The sequence below is a fragment of the Pinus tabuliformis genome, chromosome 7 (genome assembly GCF_031772625.1).
Source record: "Pinus tabuliformis cultivar Carrire ecotype Pingquan chromosome 7, CPIR1, whole genome shotgun sequence".
Taxonomy (NCBI): domain Eukaryota; kingdom Viridiplantae; phylum Streptophyta; class Pinopsida; order Pinales; family Pinaceae; genus Pinus; species Pinus tabuliformis.
Genome location: NC_142293.1, coordinates 646,452,023 through 646,473,773, shown reverse-complemented (window position 1 = coordinate 646,473,773; position 21,751 = coordinate 646,452,023).

Below are 21,751 nucleotides of genomic sequence, written 5' to 3'. Positions count from 1 at the left end.
GAAGGGATCCAACACCAAACAGTGCAAAGTTTGATTGGGACTTTTCATTGGGGAGACCCCCTTGGTTGACATATTTCTAGCACTGTCAACAAATGGTACTAGAAGGAGGGATAGATGACAAATTGTGCCTGTTGAGTCTGTTTTGAACCTTTTATCTTAAATGGGTCTTCCCCAAATAATATTCCAGAATGTTTCTTTAACCTGTCCCTTGGTGAAATTTTCATCTATGCGGAACAATTTGATGAATTGTTGTAATTTAAGTTAGATAGTGATGGTTATACATCCATTACCAAGCATGCATATATTTTTCTTAAGTTATGTGAATACTATGAAATTGACTATGAAGATGTGGCTTGTATTATTTTCTGCCTCATACTTGAAGGTTGAGTTAGTCGATGGTGTCATACCCTACTGCTCGCTTCCATTCATTCTTTTGAATACCTCATCAAGGAGCTTCAATTAACATATGATAGATATGAATATCTAGATGTACTTGAAATAATTAATCAAATAAGAATGAAGCCTAGTGAATCAAGTGAGGATTTTGCTAATCCATTCCTTCACCTTTGTTATGAATTTCATGAAGAAGACACATATTGGGATTTATTTAATCAAAAGTTTGAGCTTTTGGTTCATATCTCTTTTCACAGTGAATATGAACCCCTTGATGTTTCTAGTTCCCCAACTCTTGTAAATCACAAGACACCTCTAATTTTAGAGGAGAAACCTACTATTCCTTTTGTTCCTTGTCCTTCTCCTTTTTCAGTTCCGATGTGGGTGCCTCCTTATGATGACGCCGAAGTTGGGAAATATGAAAATCAGATCGCTAATCTACCTATTCAACCTTCATATGTTTCTCATGATCCAAATTCGATGAGGAAACATTAGAATGGTTCATGGAGCCTACCTAAGAAGGTTAATTCTTCCACTCCTCAAGATGATACTAGAAATCTTAACCTCAATCCTGAATCTTGTTCCACTGAAAGTATTACTTCTTTAAGGGACATGTGTCATCCTCTATCATCTAAATGCCATGAATTTCGTATCATGATCCACTTGATCAATCTACTCGACCAACTAGTTGTTTAGACTCTTTTGATTTTTGAATTGCTGGTTCAAATTGCGATAAGGTACAAGGCAGTCACATTACATATGTAGAGGGGCATGAAAGTGAAGAGACCTTCAGTATTTCTCTCTTTTTCAAAGTCCCCCACATTAGGGTGATGCTCTTCCATTCTTGGATTATTTTCAATATGTTAATATTGGTAGTGAATCAAATGAGATCAATTTGTTTAGATCTGTATTCTTTGGAAACAATAAATCTAATGATGATGAATCTGTTGATGTATGCGATGAGGAATTCCCAAGTGCACTAGTTGATATTTCAGTTTCTCGAGAATATTTTGATTTGAAGGAATTATATCTGGAATCCGATCCAACCAAAGAAGATGTTCTTATCAAATCTTCCTTTCTATCTCTCTATCCCTTGTGTTCTACTACTTGCGATAAAGATACTCCATGCTCTTCAAGTTTTTCATCTGATGATTTAACTTCTCACTTGACGCAAGGTAGTGAGGTTAGCCACGATAAAAAAGGAAACGATCAAATTAGTGGTAGATATGTCTATCATTCGGTTAGTATTTCTCCTATTGAAATTACTGGTAGAAACTATCCTCACACCATGCATTCTGATTCAGTCTTCATAATATGATTTTACAATCCTTGAGAGTTCCGAGACTTGTCAGGAGTCGAGACACTTCAACTTTCATTGATGGTTATGTCAGGACCATGCGACTATGGTAAGATCCCTAAACTATGTCAAATATGGTTTTTCTCACAAAATTATTTTCTTTGCATGGTTTCACTAGATGTAAATTCCATCTTGAAAGATGTTTGGCATTTTGGATGTATTCTTTCGAACTTGAAAGATTTTATTTTTGATTGGATTCAAGATTATATTTCAATTGATTCATCTCCATGCAAGGCTTTTGCACTTAACGTGGGTTTGGAGTGTGTATCCCTCATAGAGGCTTGGAACTACACAGTTGATAATTTTAAAGACTATCTTTGGCCAAAGGAATCATGTCTATCAGATGCATTTCAGAATAGTCATCTCTTGGTTTTTCTTGTGAATGCTATATGAATAATATTTTTTTTCATTGCACTTGAAATCCTCTTGAGTTCTTGGGAATGCATGAGTTATTGGGCGAATCCAATTCTTCTTCACTCATTGGATCTAGACTAGTCTCATGTACTGACATTCATTTTCACTTATTTCAACAATTACAATGCTAGTGTAGTATGTAACTAATTACAAGAAAAGGGTTTGTTACATTCATCACGCGAGGAAGATGATTCTATTATTTAGGGAATTTGAAAAACTATTCAAACTGATCTATCTTTTCTATCTACTAATTGAGAATGCCATGCTGTAATCGGTCCTTCTAATAATTATGCTTTCTTTAGTAATTTTCATTCATCTTATCATTTTATCACTATCATATATGATGACAATTGTTCTACGTTCTTTAATATTTAAGGTCTATTTCATTGTTCATATACCTATCAAGTAGTTGAGGCACTTCTGCCTTCGCTAATGGTTATGTCAGGTCCTCACTATCTTGACAAGCCTTTTGAACATAATCAGTTTCATTTTTCATCACCTGATTCTCATCCTTATTCATACGTTTAATGGAAAATTAATCTTTTCAAGGAGCTTAGGGTTTTCAAGAGGATTGTTTCGAATTTCACAATCTAATCACTGAATGGTTGGAGAAATCTTACTTGGAAAGCTCAATTGCAAATGACAGGTTCTGATCTTTCCTCATGTTTGCTAAGGATTACAATGAAGATGAAGGTACATGCATAAGAAACTTCTGAGGTTTGTTTAACAATGGTTTTCATCAAAAAGGTAAGAATGCGAGCTGGTGAGAAGTAGCGGATATGACATATATTTCTACTGACAGACAAGACCTTCAATTTTTTGTGCAAGTGATTCAAGCTCTTATATTTTCTATTGCACATTGTTTTATATCTATTTTAATTGCTCGTATCTTTGTGAATGCATGTTGGGAGTAGCTATGGTGTCTACATTGGAAAATTCGTTAGACTTGACAATGACCTTCTAGCTAGTTAAATTACGAGTAGGTATCCATGCATATTAGTTTCCCTCACACATTCATCTTTCACCCGCTCTTTGTAGTCTTTCTATGTTTTCTAACTGTTGTCTTGCATCCTGTTTTCGTATTTTGTTTCCTTGTTGAGTCTTGTCTCTTCTTTTGTGTTTTGTTTAATAAGACTTGGCATGAAGGATGTTCTCTTCAGCTTGAAAAACATCGTGGAAAAATAGAAAAGGGCTTTGTGACACTGCAACATTTGGCTAACCTTCAATTCTTCTTCTTCGTCTTGGTTACAACTTTTGGTCAATGATGTTCTGATGGAAAATACGATCCTTGTGTAAGGAAAGATTTGTTTCAAACCATGATATCCATGTCTATTCAGGAAACCTTATGCCCACACTTGGTTCTTTATGTTTCAATGTTTTCCATGCTAATTTTATAAAGTAGAGAAGGACAAGGGGAAAATAGAAATGAGAAACCAATATCAAAGGTTTTATATATTCTTATATCAAGGAACATCCTATTCTTCTCTCAATAAGTTTGGATCCCTCTTCCACCCCATGAAATGAATAAGTGATGATGCACAATCCTATATAAAATACATAAATAAAGAGTGAAAGAAGAGAAACGATTCTCGCATAGGCAAGTAAAGCAAATAAATCCACCGAGGTACTGTTCAGGCTCATTGGAAGAAGATAATGTTTGTGTTCCTGAAGTGACTTCGCTGGGGTACTGTCCATGCTTGGTAGAAGTGGAGCAACACCAGAAATGAAAAACTATATTCTAAATATCTTAAGACCACGAATAACATTACCCTTCTCCTGAATCGAAACATTATGATATGACTGGATTTATGATTATATTTAACCAAGAAAGGATGAAGGGGGATATGTTGATACACGGGGTAAGTGGGGAAACTAGAGTAAATGGGTACCTCCATGTTTCCAACAAATATAGTGTCATGTGAAAATGAAATTGAAGAATGATCAAAACTATTTAACTCAATCGTCCATTCTGAAATAGGTGATGATGGCTTCACTAAGCCTTCATTGCACTTCAGCCTTTCCAAGGCCTCTTTCGTGGCTCGTAGTTGAAGCTGCAATCTATGCTTCTCCTCTTTCTCTTCTCGTAGAAGTCTCTTCAATTGAACATTCTCTGCTTGAAGGCTCTAATTAATCTCCTCATTTGAATGATGAGAAAATGACGAAGAAGATGAATGCACACTCAAGGGGGTAGATGGAGCATTGTCCTTTTCTCTTTCTTTCTCCCGTTCCTCTCTTGACATCTTCTCCTCATAAGATGCATACATTATGTATACCATTTTTGACATCCTGTAGAAGGATTTTTTATCTCTATCATTCTCCATTTTCTTTCTTGTTGCATGTTTAATCGTTCACATTCGTAATTCACATCAACGAGAAGATCACTCTAATACTAAACTTGATCTGGATCTCTTCATCTATCGTAATTAACCAAGATCTTTTAATTATGTGATGTTAGTATAATTTCATATAAAATAGCATGATATACCACATGTGCATACTATAAAGAAGATGAAACATAATGACAATCAACAAATCATAGGACACAGACACATTGATAATGGAGTTCACCCATTGTGGGTTACATCTCCAGGCCCTAGTGTCAAGAGTGGGGAGTGCGCTTCATTATTATTACAAGATGATGATGAGTACATAGTACATTCTTTGTCACTACAAGGATACCCTCAATCAGAGTGGCATGTATCCCCATGAGATGTTCTCAGGAACTCTCACTCACATGGGAAAACTCCCTCAATAAGAGTGGCATGTCTCACCATGAGACGTTTTCCCAATAGGAACTCTCACTCAAATGGGAATTCCTTCAGCATGAAAAGCTAATAAAATCTCACAATATGTGGCATACAAGTATCCCTCAATGTAATGGTAATCAGGGATCTCAACAATAAAAACACCATCTCAGCAAATTAGAAGAAAAGAATGACATAACTACATCATATACCTCCACTTTCAGGGATAGCCAAAAAATGAAAATTTCAGCTACTGAAACATACACCATCGCTAAATTCGTGGCACAAAATCGTGTCAAGCGACTATAAACATTGCCCCTTTTTGACACCATCAAATTTGGACCCTAGGGCATCTTGAAGATTCCCCCAAAGATTCCTTCCTGAAGATGGCCGAGAAATCCACTGCTCGAATAAATATTTTGAGCACACCACTGGGCTCCTTGTAAAATTCCATGAAAAATGACTATAAAGTCGGCATCATTCTGCCCCAATAAAAAATTAGCATCCAAGGGAATATTTTATATTCCACAAGATTCTCCAAAGATTCCTTGCTGTTGGACACCTGAATTTCTACTACTCAGATGGAGATTCTTAGTGCATGGTTGGACTCCTATTGAGAAAACATGGAAAAATGACTATAAGTTTGACAAATTATAGCACTGGCACCTCTAGCCCTCAAGATAATCTTTTTGGCATATTGGCATATTCTCTGCTCATGGTTCCACACCTGATTTTCTCATGGTTCTGCCGTCCTTCGTTGGCCTCCTGGTCAAATGAACTAAATGAGTTTATATGGAGTGTTTTGGGTGGACTTAACAAAGTGATTCTGTTTGGCCTAACGATGGATGCACCAAGTTTAGTGTGGGTGGTTGGGGGTTCCAACCCCAATGACCTCGATATTGGCATGTTTGTTATTTATTTTTATGGCATGTTGGTGTTTAAATAGTTTGACAGTTACATTTGAAGGTTGGTGGTTATAACAATTTTGGGTTGTTTGTTTAACACACGACATAGATTTGGAGTGTTATATAAGCTGACGGTTAAGAGTATCATATAACATTGTTTAAATTTGCTTATAATTTGTTTCGTTGGTGGATCGACCTAAACACATACGATAAATCGTTAATGGTGAGTGGCGGGTCTGTCGACATGGTGGCATATGGTTTGATATTGATACAAGTTATTACATGGTTGCTCTATGACAGTTGGTAGGGTTTGACCGCCTGCCACCCATATAACATTCGTTTACATACTATATAGTGACCATTGGTTGGTGGGGGTGGCAGCCCACCACCCCTTAATATATATATATATTTTAAATTTATATAAACAAAGATGATATTTTTAATCTACCAAAAAATAAGGGTCAATGGGAAAATTAACTCGGCGATAAATTCACCCATTCAAGTGGCCCGATTCCATTTGCCACGTCTCAGCCAATTTGTTGCCTCCTTAAGCCTGCCATTTGGCCAAGTTTGACAAAAACTTTTATCACGAATATCTGGAGCATAGGAACTTAGATTTGAGTTCCATTCACACCATTAGAATAAGGGAAACAAGCACCATGATTTGGTCCTTGTTTCACTTCAATCTAAGGACTTTGATTTTTTAGCTTTTCTAAAGCCACTTCTAAATCTAAGCATGTCTGGAGCAACCTGGATCACTCAAGCCTTAAACTTGCCACATGGAGCCCCTCAATTGCATAGATTCTTTTCCTTGGCCTATCTAAACTATGCACTACGTAGTCTCAAGGCTCAAGCCTCAGCCTTGACCTCTTGAATTGTGCAATTGCGTAATTCCTTGGTATCTATCCTTCCAGAACTACGTAGTGGGAAACCTAAAGCCTCAAGCCTTTAGCCTAATTGCTTGAGACCCTCAAATGTGCAGTTTCCTAGCCCTTGCCTATCTGAATTCTGCACTGCGCAGTCTCAAGGCTCAGTTTTGGCCCCTGGCCTCCTGAGTTGCACAGTTGTGAAATCTCTAAGCCTATCTCCTAGCTTATCACGAAGTTCCAACTCAATTAATGGTTGTCATGAAGCATGTTAGATGAGGGATTTATCAGAATGATGTCATATTTCCATGAGTGGATTTTAGTTGTAGGTATCATATCATGCTATGACAGGATGATGATGGAGGAGATGAAGGATGAGACCTTGGTAGAAAACACCATTTGTAGAAAATCTGTGATAGGTTAACCCAATAATGCAATATAAATCAAAGCAAAATACTATAACCTACTTCTGCTATCAATTTACGGAAGCTTAAAGATCGAGATGAACAATATAACCAAAAGAAGAAGAATCAATGGCACAATACACATGAAAATACTTTGAGGAAAGCCTTAGCTAAAAACCCCACACTATTGTATTATCATACATGGTGGAAATACATAGGAATTATACAAAGCCTTAGCTCTCAGTACAATCCTCACAGATGCTCACAGGAAATTTTGGCTTCTCTCTAGCCTTCCTTTCTGCCCTCCAAGTTCCTATTTCCTTGTGCTGTTCCTTATGGATGATTTGCCTATTACCAAGTGGAAAATCAAGCCTTCAAAACTGCGCAATCCTCAAGGATGAATCCTTGACTGCATGCATGAGTTTTCTCCATGAGAAAACACATGAAAATGATAGTACACTATCCTTGAACATTAATCTCAACTGGGTCTTTCTCAGAATAGACATGCATGAGTTTCTGATGAGGGAATCTTCAGTTAACTGGAGTAGCACTAGTTGAGTGCATTAATGCATCAATTGACTGTTAACTCACTATTAGTTCCTAAAACAGTTTGGAATTAATTTAATTGGAGTCAACTCAGTAAACTGAGTTAACTAATTACAACTCAAATATAACTCAATCTTATCTCCTTAATTTAAGGGATAACTCTTGCATGACTTCAGAAATACTTATAACTTGAATTTCTCCAACTAATTAATTTAAATAAATAAATAAATTATTTCCAAGTAGTTGTTAAGATTAAATTCGATTTTTAATTCACAATTTAATTCAAGGACAAATTAAATTGGAATATTCTTGTTGCCATATTTCAACACTCCCTCTCAACAAGAAAGGGATTATCTGCCACCCCGATCCTATCTCTATGGAACTCAAATTTACACTTTGACAATGCCTTTGTCAAAATGTCAGCATCTTGCCCCTCAGTCGAAATATATAGTATCAACATGATCCTCTCGGCCTGTGGAAAGCCATGGGCAACAAATATTGCCTTATGCTTCTCCAAACTACCATTAGCAGCTTACTTTACCTTGTAAAGCCAATGGGAACTCACAATTGACTTGTTCTCTGATGTCAGAACCACGTCCTAAACACTATTACAAATTATGGAATCATACTCCTCCACCATAGCATCAACCCAAATCAGCTGCTACATTGCTTCCTCAAAGGAAGATGGCTCGGTCTCAACACATTCCCCAGCAAGGGCTATGTATCTAGTGTACCTCTCAAGTGATCTCCTCTGTCTGCGCTGAGAAGATGGTGCTCCCACATTCTCTCTCGCATCCTCCAATAATTTGTCAGCTTCTCTTGTGTGCTTCTGTCCATCTCTGGAAGACTCTGATTGAGTGGATGTCTCCACTCCTGGAACCTCTACATGCGGCTCCTCCACACCAGTTTGAGGCTCCTCCTCCTTAGGAACCAACAGTTCCTCCACAGCCTGTAGTTGGATCTCCCTCTCAAGGGAAACTCGCATGGCCTTCTGCTCATCAAACTTGAGATCTCTGCGAACCACTATCCTCCGACTGGTAGGCAAGTATACCCGATAGTTGTGAGGTGTATCAGTGTACCCCACAAATATCCCCAAATCTATTGTTGGCTCAAGCTTCTTCCGTGCATCCTTTTTCACATGGAAATATATTGATGAGCCAAAGATCCTGAAGTGACCCAGATCTGGTCTCTTATCGGAGAAAGCTTCCTCTGGTGTCTTCATCCCAAGTATGCAATGCAGGCTTCTATTCTGCAAATAGACCGCTTTGTTGCATGCCTTAGCCCACACGTGAAGTGGTAGGCCTTGGTCATGCAGCATTGCCTGTGCTACCCCTACAATAGTTCTGTTCTTCCTCTCAGCCACCCCATTCTGCTGTGGGTTATGAGGTTCTGTCAACTCTTTTTTAATTCCTTCCATTGCACAGAAGTCCTTAAACTCTTGAGAGACATATTCTCCATCGTTGTCACTTCTCAAGGCCTTGATCTTCTTCCCTGAATCTTTCTCGACCAAAGCTTTGAACTCACAAAACTTTGTGAAGGTTTGGTCCTTCTTCTGCATGAAATAAATCCAACGTTTACGAGAATAGTGATCAATGAAAATCACATAATACCTTTGCTTCACTGTGAATGCCGTTGAGAATGGTCCACACAAATCAATATGAACTCGCTCTAAGATAGCCTCTACTCGATTGTCTTGATCATGAAAGGAAGACTTGGTGTACTTTCCCAAGGTGCAACCTTTACATGTGTCAAATTTGTCAAGTTTACCTTTGGGAAGTCCTGTAGATATCTGCTGCATTATCTTCAAAGCCCCATGATGTAAATGACCCAACCACCTGTGCCACAACTTGCTAATGTCTTGGCTTTGCACCAAATTTTGCTTTCGTACTCAATGCTGCACAATCATCTACCTCTAGTTTCTAGAGATTCTTCACTCCAATCCCTATCCTCTTGGTCTGACCCGTGTCTATGTGTCTTAGTAATGCCTTTCCTTTATTGAATACAACATTGTATCCTTTGTCCTCCAACATCGTGATCGATACCAAGTTCTTCTTCAGTCCAGGAACATACATCACATCTGTCAAGGTGAGAGGAGTTCCATGCTCCTTTTGAAAAGCAACTTTGCCCACTCCTGAAACACTATACGTTCCGTCATCACCCATTTCTATGCGCATCTTGAGGTCTTTCTCCTCCAAGGCACTGAATAAAATTTTATCACCGGGCATGTGGAATGAGGCTCCATTGTCAAGATACCATACACAACACATCATCGATGACACCATGCATGCGATGAGGGTAAAGTCCATTTCGAACTGAGAGGCTAATGCCTCACCTTCCGAGGATCCCTTCTTGGATTTTTTCAATGGGAAATTAGTCACATAATGTCCCATATTGTGACAATTAAAGCATCTTACTTTAGACATGTCACCCTTCTTCCCTCCATGAGAAGAACTCAATTTGAAATGGGAAGCCTTCCCCTTCCCTCTCCTTGCCTTACTTGCTAAGGCCAGATTTTCTTCATCATCATTCCTGGATGAAAAACCATCTCGTGTGCTCCTCCTGATCCCCTCCTGCATAAGATCCAATCACAGTCGTTCCCAATCCGATAGTTTCTCCCTTCCATTCACAGAGTCCTGGTAGCTATTCCAACTCTTTGGAAGACCAAGGAGAGCAAGGCTCACCATATCATTATCGGCAGTAGTTATTCCCACACTGCCAAGCTCATCTCTGCAGGTGGTGATCTTGTTCAGATATGTGGAAATAGTATCGTCCTTCTCCATCTTGATTCTTCAAAGCTTATCCTTGACCACCAATTTCCTCTAGTCGCTACTGTTTTGATAGAGTTCCTTCAATGTCTTCCACATTGAAAATGGAGTATCCTTCCCATGGAGACTCGAGACAATATGGTCTCGAACTCCCTCAAGGATGATCTATCTCGCCTTCACCACGCACTTCTTCCACTCAACCAACTCTTGTGCATTAGTTAAAGCTGGCTTTGAGATTTCTTGATCAATGAATTCCTTCAAGCCATTGTCTTCTAATACAACCTCCATTCTATTTTTCCATGCTATGTAATTTGATCTACCTTCCAAGGCATACTCGAGTCTCAAGCCATAGAACACCATTGGCCAACCTTGAAGTATGATATGAATTCAATTTGCACCTGCAACCCTGAACTTCAAACTTCGAATTCTCTTCTCAGTATACTATTAACTTGGCTATGATACCATGTAGAAAATCTATGATAGGTTAACCCAATAATGCAATATAAATCAAATCAGAATACTATAACCTACTTCTACTATCAATTTGCGGAAGCTTAAATATTGAGTTGAACAATATAACTAGAAGAAGAAGAATCAATGGCACAATACACATGAAAATACTTTTGGGAAAGCCTCAGCTAAAAACCCTGCACTATTGTATTATCATACATGATGGAAATACATAGGAATTATATAAAGCCTTAGCTCTCATAGCTAGCCAGCTCTCAGTACAATCCTCACAGATGCTCACAGGAAATCTTGGCTTCTCTCCAGCCTTCCTCCCTGCCCTCCAAGCTCCTATTTCCTTGTGCTATTCCTTATGGATGATTTGCCTATTACTAAGTGGAAAATCAAGCCTTCAAAATTGTGCAATCCTCAAGGATGAATCCTTGACTGCATGCATGAGTTTTCTCCATGAGAAAACACATGCAATTGATAGTACATTGTCCTTGAACATTAATCTCAACTGGGTCTTTCTCAGAATAGACATGCATGAGTTTCTGATGAGGGAATTTTCAGTTAACTGGAGTAGCACTAGTTGAGTGCATTAATGCATCAACTGACTGTTAACTCACTATTAGGTCCTCAAACAGTTTGGAACTAATTTAACTAGAGTTAACTCAGTAAACTGAGTTAACTAATTACAACTCAAATATAACTCAATCTTATCTCCTTAATTTAAGGGATAACTCTTGCATGACTTCAGAAAGACTTCTAACTTGAATTTCTCCAATTAATTAATTTAAAATAAATCACTTAATGATTTCCAAGAAGCTGTTAAGACTAAATTTGATTTTTAATTCACAATTTAATTCAAGGACAAATTAAATTGGAATATTCTTGTTGCCATATTTCAACACCATTATAGCTGCAAAGGCAAGTTGATCAATCAAGAAAATATAAAGGGAGATTGTATTATGACAAAAAATAGAGATTAATATCATAGTGAAGACTTCCTATCTTCAAGCCCTATGGAGGAGGAAGAAGAAGAACATGCACCATCTCTAAAGAAGACTCAAAGATTGTAGCAACAGTAATGGCTTGAAATTTCTATGCCATCAATGTCTTATCATATGTTGTCAAAGTGTCATGCCATCATTAGCCACATCGTTTGTGGATTATGCAATTTCAATGTATATGAAATGTAATATAAAGTGGAAGTCCAAGAGTCATGTATAGAATGTGAAAAGTCATGAAGGAGTGAGAAGGTTATAGATAAGTCAAACATTCATGAGGGTAGTCCAAGCGTGACAAGGGAGGCGAATGTTCACCCCATTTGTTATATATATACCCTCGTAGCTCATGCAAAGGAATTTTAACCTTGGCTCCTCCTACCAGGCATAACAGAGAAAAATAGTTCTTATGGAGGAGTAAGTGGTTGCTCTAATGCTCCAATTTTGGAGCTAGTGGTGTTCTATGTATTGATGTGTATTGGAACTTTTGCTTAATTACGAAGCTCATTGAGCCAACACACTTTCATGCGTATGTCGAAAATACTATAAGACTATTGTTTGAATGTTTTTGATGTATGTTGTTTTCATCTGTACTAAAGAAATTGAATTATTTTAGTGGATTTGGTACTTATCTTGTTGAAGGTGTGTTGTATCTGTTTTAACAATTATTTCTTCCATGAGAACTATTTCTCTGGTTGATCAACGATTCATTCTTATGTATATGATCATGTTTCTTTATTAGATCAGTACTATTACTCCTCTTTTAAAGGCCCACCTTTCCTCTCCCTTTCGATAGAAGAACCTTGATACATTCCGCAACAGAACGTTCCATAAGGCATTCTCACTTGTTCATATGAAAATAACTGTGCATTATTCTCTTGTGTTGCTCATTATAGCCAAGTCATATATCTAAGAACACATAGAAACTGGGCCTTAGTTATGGAAGGTATCCCACACCAAACTCTATGAAGTCTAATTGAGAATTTTCATCGAGGAGACCCCCTTGGTTGATGGAATTCCAACACCGTCCAAAAAACGATGCTAGAAGGAGGGGCAAATGACAAGCTGTGTCCCCTAATAATAATAAAAATAATAAATAATAAATAAATAATATAATATTAAAAGATAAGAAAATAAATGATAAACAATAAAGAAAAGATAATAATAGTAAATAAATAAAATAGTAAATAACAATACTAGACTTCTAAATAAATATAAATAAAAATAAACTGTAAAAATAGTAAAAATAAGTAAAGTTAACAAAAAAAATACAATAAAATAAGAAAAAGTTAAATTAAGAGAACTATAAAAGTAGTAAAAATAAGTAAAGTTATCAAAAAGAAAAAATGAATAAAATAAGAAAAAATTATATTAAGAGAATTACTAAATTAAGTTAAACTTAAAATAAAGAAATAAAAATTGCATGTTGACACATAGAGTGTGTGCATGCAGTTCCCCTTCCAATGTTTTCTCTATTTAATAGATGGTGAGGAAGATGAGAGATCATTCTATGATTCCATCATCCATTCTCTTGGGAGAAAAGTGTTGTGAGACAAAGGATTCCCTGGCAGTAGTACGTTGATTGAGGGCTCGGGGGTGGCTAGTTGTAGCAAGAATTTGTGCAACTGAGCCTACGGTTGGGTGGAAAGTCATCCCCAAAACTTTGTTGCGGTTAACATGATTCAAATAGCGTTCAACTCCGAAATCACAAATAAAGAATATCATCACCATAAGTAAGTTGTCTCTGCTCATATTTCCGAAATTCTATGTCAAATAATTAATAAATTGTGTGTTGATTATAAATCACATAATTAATCTAATTGGTTGCATGTTTTAATTTCAGGGTTGTTACATATGGTATCAGAGCAAGTTTAAACTCTATTGGACCTTTGGGATTTCATGTTTTCATTCACTATAATTAAAAAAAAAATCACAACATATTTGAATATTTTCATAAAAAAATTCCTTCAAACATATATGTGAAAAATCACAAATTTTCATATATATATATATTTTTTCGATTTTTTTTTTTGAAAAATCACAAATTTTTTTTGAAAAACTTATACTAATACTTTTCAATATATTTCTACAACATGCAAATATGTTGTTTATCTATACCTATATTTGAAATCTCATGCAATTAAGATATTTAATCTTAAAATATATTTGGTTGTGAAAAGATATAATAAACTTTCTCAAATTTGAAAATTAACTAAAATTATATATGTTAATTCACTTTTTTTATACACTTTTTTTATAATATATTTGAAATCAATATTTTATAAGTTAATATAAAAATAAATGCAAATAAGTTAGTAAGTCGGTAAGTAATTAGAATTCATTTTTAATTTATAATATATATTTGAAATCATAATAACAAAAAGTAAAATTTTCAAATCAGTAAGAAAGGTACATGCAAATCAACTAGTAAGTAGCTAAGTTATTACGTGTGACAGTCTGAATTTCTTTTATAGAAAAATACTAGTGATAGTAATAAATTTGTACCTCATGCAAAATAATTATGTAAATTACAAGAGGCAGTGAAATGTCTAACTACATTTCATGAATTTAATATTAAAACATTATTTTTCATATTATAAATATAAAATAAAATAATATTATTTGTATGATTCTCGAGCTGAAACTAATTTTTAATGTAAAGCAAATAACGTCTACCAAAAATAAGATATAAATTTTCCATTTTTAAAATATTGATGAGACAATGTGAAAATATCAACAATATATTCCCAGATTGAATCATAAACCCTTATATCCAATTGAATCATAGGTAGAACTTGTTATTGCTAGAGCTTCTTCTTTGCTGGGCGGAGAGTTAAATGTTGAAAGTAGAAAGTTTTAGTGTCATCCCACCCGGAACAAAAAGGTTACTAGTGCAAATTAAGGTTTAAACCTTTACACGTGGACTTGCATATCATTAATTCCAAAATAAGTTACAATAAAATCCAACCAGGAATAGTCACTTAAGGTTATGCTGCTTACTTCCACACCGACCTAAACTTTTGGAGCATATTTCAGTTTAGGTAAAACCAAATTTTATTTTTGGGGAGAAAATTTTATTATTTTAATTATGGTAAAAACATTATAAATTTTTCCCATCATTAAAATTTGAGGATTATGGTAATAATTCTTCTAAATTAAATAACTAAATAATTTTTTCTCAATTATTAGTATGGGCAATTTTTATCTCATATATATTTATTAGTATGGGCAAGTTATTTTCTGATTTAGTGGTAGGGTGGTTTTTAAAATGTTTAAAATATTAGTTAGGTATGTTATCTAACCATATATATAAGTAAGTAATTTTAATAAATTTTGTTTTAAACAAAAGTAAATGGACAAGGTGGAAGTTTATGACATTAAATTAGATAATAGTTATAATTAAGATTATTTATATTTGAATGGTTACTTAAAATATAGTTGGCATTTTAAAATAAAGGGAAATGCATGGATACATGTAGTAGTGATTCCTTGATTTTTTCTGAATGCTTATGCAATGTTGTATTGCTAAATGTAACATTCACAACTTGATTCGCTACAGGGGAGACCATGGCTCCTAAGTGTCGAAGACAAGCCCAAGGCACCCCTGATGTAAGGCCTTCGTGCAGTAGGGCGACGGTGGGCGATCGTGCACGGGCGCACGACGGGTGAGCACACACGACAGTGCGACGTTTCTACGAGTTAGTTGCGACGATACCGTGGAGTCATATGCGACGATAAACAACACAATGCGACAATAATGTAAAATCATAATACGACTAAGTATTATGTGGACGACACATATTATATGTAATATGGAGGTTATATACGCATGGAATAATAAAACAATAAAATATAAAAGGGATATGTGGACATACGAAGGTTTATGATAATTAAATATAATGGAGCATACGACAAAAGGTTATGGGGGTGGTCGGCCATGGGTTAACACCCCATGTAACATCACATGTATGCGTATATGAGGACATACGTTATAAGCATTCAACGATGGAATATAATATTATGTGAAGGGCTTCATAATACCATTTAACATGTCGGCTTTGATTTATATCCCAAAGTGTAAGAGCATATATATATATATGAGCATGAGAGCTCATTAAGGCAAGTGACATTCGCTCAAGCCTTCACATAAAGGGGTAAGGGAGTGCGCCGTCTTAGGTAGGAAATGCGCATATCTCATGCGCATTAGGCTTGAAGGAAGTGCGCAGTTTATCTTGGGTGAAGGTTGGCAAAGAGTGCCATTGTGAGTGGATTCTGGTACACGGTTTATGCAGGATTTTGTAGGGAGGTTGAGTGGCTCGGGTGAGCACTCCCTCTTATGCAAGGGTGCATGAAATATTGTAAAAAGGAAGGTGGCCTGTCTTTTGTAAAAATTGGCTAAGTGTGAGACTTGGTTCAGCCAAGACACACTTGTTGTAAAATCTGATATTCTTGACATAATATTTTTGTTGGGCAGATTGTTCGGGGAGTTGCCCCTCCCTTTATACTTGTATTGTTCTCGGTTTATTTATGATGGTTAATGAATGAGAATGTTCTTTGTTAAAGTATAAAGGATAACATTTTATTCAGTTATAAGAACACAAGTTAAGCAAGTTTATGTTGGAATAGGCGTAGCCCATAAACGTTAGTATTGTTAAAAAGAACGCGTTCGGTGGTGCCGCACCTCACTACAAGCGGTTGGAAGATCACCGCAGGTGTAGGGGCGTGACAGTTGGTATCAGAGCTCGGTCGGAGCTGGTGAGCAAGGGTTGCTCATAACATGGCAGATATGGAACTCAAGGAACTTGATGATCTTCAAGAGCTCTTTGATGAAAGGGCCCGGTTGAAAGCCGAAATCAAGCAAGTTGAGGAAGAGATAAAGAAGAAGCTTCTTGGTAATAAGGTTGTTGTAATTGAGCAGGAAGAGCTCGACTACATTGACAGGTTGGGAACTCACTACCGAGACCAAGAGAGCATTCGGGAGATAAGTTCCATGAACTTGGTCAATGGACACTTGGTTGGTGCACTTGAGCAGAACAAGGTGGAAGGAAAGCTTGAAGCAGGTCAAGCTAGGCCGGAACCGAGTTCCCTAGAAGAGCCAAGCAAGGAGGTGAAGTACCTTAAGAGGGATGTCAAGAGGGGACATGAGCCTATTGACACTTCTGAGGCCGAATTCTTGAAGAAGGTTGCTGAGGTGAGACACAAGACAAAGCCAACAGAAGGAGATGATTCCTTGAAGCCAAGTTTTGTGCAGGTAACCGTGAAAGGGAAGAAGTTTGCAGCTTTGGTTGATACAGGAGCTACTCATAGCTTCTTAAGTAGGAAAGCAGCAAAGTCCTTGGGAAAGAAGACAAAGATGGAAAAGGAATGGAGTGCTTTCAAGGCTATCAACTCTACCATTAAAACAGTTGATGGTGTATTGAAGGACACACAGGTGAAAGTAGGACCGTGGTTCGGGAAGTTGGACTTGAGAGTCATAGACATGGATGATCATTCTATGGTGTTGGGGCTGGACTTCATGGAGCTAGCACAAGCCATGCCAATGGAGGACTGGGACATTCTCTTGATTACAGCTGAAGGAAAAACTACGATGGTGCCTATGAATAGGAGGAGTTGCTTGGGTTATAGACCAAGGATAAATTCTATGATCTTGTATCCCAAAGATCCTAATGTGAAGCATGAGGATGTGGAGCAAAGAGGACTTGGGAGTATTGTGCAAACAAAGGAAAAGAAGTTGGAGGGCTTCGTAGCAAAGGCTGGGAAGAAGAATGGAGGAAGTGAGAAGAAGGTCTCACGAACTTGGAGACACTTGATGGGGGCATCTTCTACTAAGGATCTTCACAATGGAGTTGCAAATGAAGAAAGCCCGAGTGCTACTTCAAAGGCAGTGGTTGATGAAGGTTATGAGGGTAGAGATCCTGCCGGGATAGTGGACTTTTGCAGGTATGCCATGGGCATATATGACTTTCAGCTGACAAAGGACAAGCTAGGTGAGCTTGGATGTACATGTGAGGAGATTGAGGCTGTGCACAGATACTTGAGGACACAACATCAATCTGATACATGGGTGGATGAGAGTCAGGGAGGGAACTTCCTGGCTTTCCTTTCTCAATGAACAACCTTGGAAGAAGGTTGGTGTGGAGGCCTTGGTAGGGAGGAACCACACCAACTCTATAAGGAGCCTTGAGAGAAGGCTTCCTTGTGATGATGATGAGATGGTTGAGTGACCGAGTTCACTAAACCGAAGTTTGAAGACATGAGACTTGAGGATGGCACATTGCAGATGATGGAGAGAGCTTCATGGACCTGAATGGGGCACATCAAGAGTCGGTTTGATATGGACAACATGTTGCAGATGAGATGGATGGAGCTTCCATGGACCTGAGCATGGATTATGGATAGTGAGCTTGGTGGCAGTGGTCACTAGGCCGAGACATAGTGGAGAAAGAGTCTCTACATATGTTGCAAGGATGTTTGCCTTGTGTAGAAAGGTCAACATCCTGAATGATGATGATCTTGGTGGAGAGCTACCGAGATGATATGTTGTCGAGGACGACAATGATTTCAGGTGGAGGAGAATGTAAGGCCTTCGTGCAGCAGGGCGATGGTGGGCGATCGTGCACGGGCACACGGGCGGACACGGGCGCACGGCGGGTGAGCACACACGACGGTGCGACGTTTCTACGAGTTAGTTGCGACGATACCGTGGAGTCATATGCGACGATAAACGACACAATGCGACAATAATGTAAAATCATAATACGACTAAGTATTATGTGGATGACACATATTATATGTAATATGGAGGTTATATATGCATGGAATAATAAAACAATAAAATATAAAAGGGATATGTGGACATACGAAGGTTTATGATAATTAAATATAATGGAGCATACGACAAAAGGTTATGGGGGTGGTTGGCCATGGGTTAACACCTTATGAAACATCACATGTATGCGTATATGAGGACATACGTTATAAGCATTCAACGATGGAATATAATATTATGTGAAGGGCTTCATAATACCATTTAACATGTCGGCTTTGATTTATATCCCAAAGTGTAAGAGCGTATATATATACATGAGCATGAGAGCTCATTAAGGCAAGTGACATTCGCTCAAGCCTTCGCATAAAGGGGTAAAGGAGTGCGCAGTCTTAGGTAGGTAAATGCGCATATCTCATGCGCATTAGGCTTGAAGGAAGTGCGCAGTTTATCTTGGGTGAAGGTTGGCAAAGAGTGCCATTGTGAGTGGATTCTTGTACACGGTTTATGCAGGATTTGGTAGGGAGGTTGAGTGGCTCGGGTGAGCACTCCCTCTTATGCAAGGGTGCATGAAATATTGTAAAAAGGCAGGTGGCCTATATTTTGTAAAAATTAGCTAAGTGTGAGACTTGGTTCAGCCAAGACACACTTGTTGTAAAATCTGATATTCTTGACATAATATTATTGTTGGGCAGACTGTTCGGGGAGTTGCCCCTCCCTTTATACTTGTATTGTTCTCAGTTTATTGATGATGGTTAATGAATGAGAATGTTCTTTGTTAAAGTATAAAGGATAACATTTTATTCGGTTATAAGAACACAAGTTAAGCAAGTTTATGTTGGAATAGGCGTAGCCCATAAACGTTAGTATTGTTAAAAAGAACGCGTTCGGTGGTACCGCACCTCGCTACAAGCGGTTGGAAGATCACCGCAGGTGTAGGGGCGTGACACCTGAGGTGGAAACCCCACCTCTCGCCAATATAGAGATTGGAACCCCAACTGAGCAAGCTATATTACGTTCTCTTGGGGAAATGACAAATATCTTTAAGGATTGGGTCACGAGCCAAGGACAAGGTCAAGGAAATGATCAAGGTAAAAGAGGGGAGTTGGAACGAAAATAGAGGCAACACCTAAATTCTCAGTTCAATGCCGAAGATGGACAAACAAACCTTGATATTATGAAAGAAGTCCAAAAATCCAAATTACCAGAGTTCACAGGTCAAGAGGGGGGTTCAAAAGCAGAAGCGTTGGTAACTGGTGTCAAAAGAGCACTTAGCTTTAAGGCATACACTTAAGGGGAAAAGGCCCAAATATCAATGAGTCTACTAAAGGGAGACGCTCTATTATGGTGGGTAAATGAAGAAACAAAGATGCAAGTCACCCCATTGCAAGTTACTTGGGAAATGTTTGAGGAAGCCTTCAGAACTAGGTACCTATCAGAGGAGTACAAATACCAACAAGTAGGGGCTTTTCATGCAGTGTGACAGAATGGTAGATCTATTGAGGACTATGAAGCCGAATTCTATGCATTGGTCCATTATGTGGACTATATGGCAGATGATAAACATCAAGCTGAAAGATTCTTGCATGGACTCGATCCTTTGGTTCGAGCAGAAGTTGCCATGTGGAAACCCACCACTATGGTAACAACCACTAGTTTAGCCAAACAAGTCCTGAGGATGATAAATATGAAAAAGCGAATGGTGGTTGATGGGAATACAGAGAGGGAACACCCCACATCGAGGGTAAATAGACCGGGGCGGCACCCATATGGATTCCAAGAAAGACAAAACAATGTTGCCCGGATTGCTAGTGCAACTTTTGGGTTGCCTCCAGGAGGATGTAGGGGTCAACCCTACTTGAGAAGAACTAATAGTGGGGGTAGAGGATTTGGTGGCCAAGGACAAGGACAGATAGGGGATCAAGTTCAATTAGAATGTTGGGAATGTGGGGGTCCACATTATAAAAGGGATTGTCTGAAGTATCAAGTTGGGCTGAGACAACAAGGACATCAAGAAAAAGGAGAAAAACCATAGACCCAACATCGAATTCATGCCATTGTAAACCATTGTCAGGATGAGCACCAAGCCACTGTTTTGGAGTCCATGAATTTCCAAGGAGGGAGTCCTTTTAGTCGAACCATTATGTATATTGGACCGCCGGGTTCATTAACTTAGGAATCGTGAGTTTTAGCAAGTCAAGGCCAGTGGGACCAATATAGCCTAGGGTTAGCAACCTGGGAAGATGCAGATGTTATTTTTAATGACTTTCCTTATCTATTTGATTAAATTGTGTGATGAACTAGATAAGAGTGCATAACTTAGCTAAGGTAGATACTTTTATGGAGCATCTAGATCATGTCTTATTGTTTAAATTTTATTGATACATATAAATCATACACTATGATTTCAATTATGGTTTAGTTAACTGTTATGTCAAATAGGGTCGTTGAGTATAATGTTGGATGAGGTTTCATGATATGATGGTATGAGGATAACGATGCACATGTGGTTCTTATTTATTTACTTTTTTATGATAATGATGTTGTATGCTCATGATGGATATGATATGAATAATGTGGTAGAGGGATTATGATGTTATGATATGATTTATATTGACATGTGGTTCATTTATTATGTGATGATGTGTCTTTGATGTAGATATGTTGATGTTATAACTTAGGAGGATAGTATGATGTGAAGCATGTAGTAATTGTATGTAGATTTATGACATGAAAATTTTTGTGATAGCAATGATGTTATGTTCTCATGATGACATGCAAGAGTTAGCATGTGGGTTATCTTCTATGGTGTTATAGTTATAACTAATACATTGGATGTATGTTGAGATGTGGTGATTGATAGGAAATCCACAAATGGGCCGAGAGGGTTGGTTTATTTGATGATTTCGTGGGTGCCCATACTCACGAGGGAGAATAAGTAACACCATATGGGTTGGGGACATACTAAATCAACACTACATATTCCAGTGGTTCCTTTGTCTCGTATAGCTCTTGATGGATAGCTCTTGAGGGGCTATGGGACTATCTTGAGGAGGCCAAGTGCCTGATATTGTAGGCTAGGTGCCTAGTATTGGCTTGGGATGCCGAATTCTGGTGGGGGTGTAAGGACTTCGATG